Here is a 517-nt window from a genome sequence, read left to right as displayed (position 1 = left end):
GATTCGGCGGGGAACACGGGTGTCGTGGTATTCGTCGACCGGTTGAGCAAGATGGCTCCTTTGGCGGCGGTGCCAAACACCATCGTCGGGGTCGGTACAGCAACGCTGTTCGTGGATTGTGTTTTTCGACAACACGGACTCCCAGAGTTGATTGTCGCTGATAGAGAACCCCTGTTTCACGGGAAAAACTTACTCGACTATCTTGAAGGTGTTAGGCATCAAGTTGGATATGTCGACAGCGGATCATCCGCAGACATATGGCCAAACCGAAAGGGTTAAACGCGTCATCGAAGACATTCTTCGCAGCGTCTGCGCCGAGGTGCTGGAGCGCCATGTTGCCACTCGTAGCGTTTGCGCTGAACAATGCAGTGCAATCGTCTACCGACTACATGCCGTTCTACGTGAACGGGCTGGTTCACCCTCACATCCCGCAGACGCCGCCATCTCATGGCTCAGGGCTTGGTGGGGAAGGAAGAGCCGAACGGCTATCTGATGTTAGCCCCCTCACCATCCACAC

Source organism: Plasmopara halstedii, assembly GCF_900000015.1.
Source record: "Plasmopara halstedii genome assembly, contig: Scaffold_2592, whole genome shotgun sequence".
Lineage (NCBI taxonomy): Eukaryota > Oomycota > Peronosporomycetes > Peronosporales > Peronosporaceae > Plasmopara > Plasmopara halstedii.
This window is presented reverse-complemented; position numbering follows the sequence as displayed.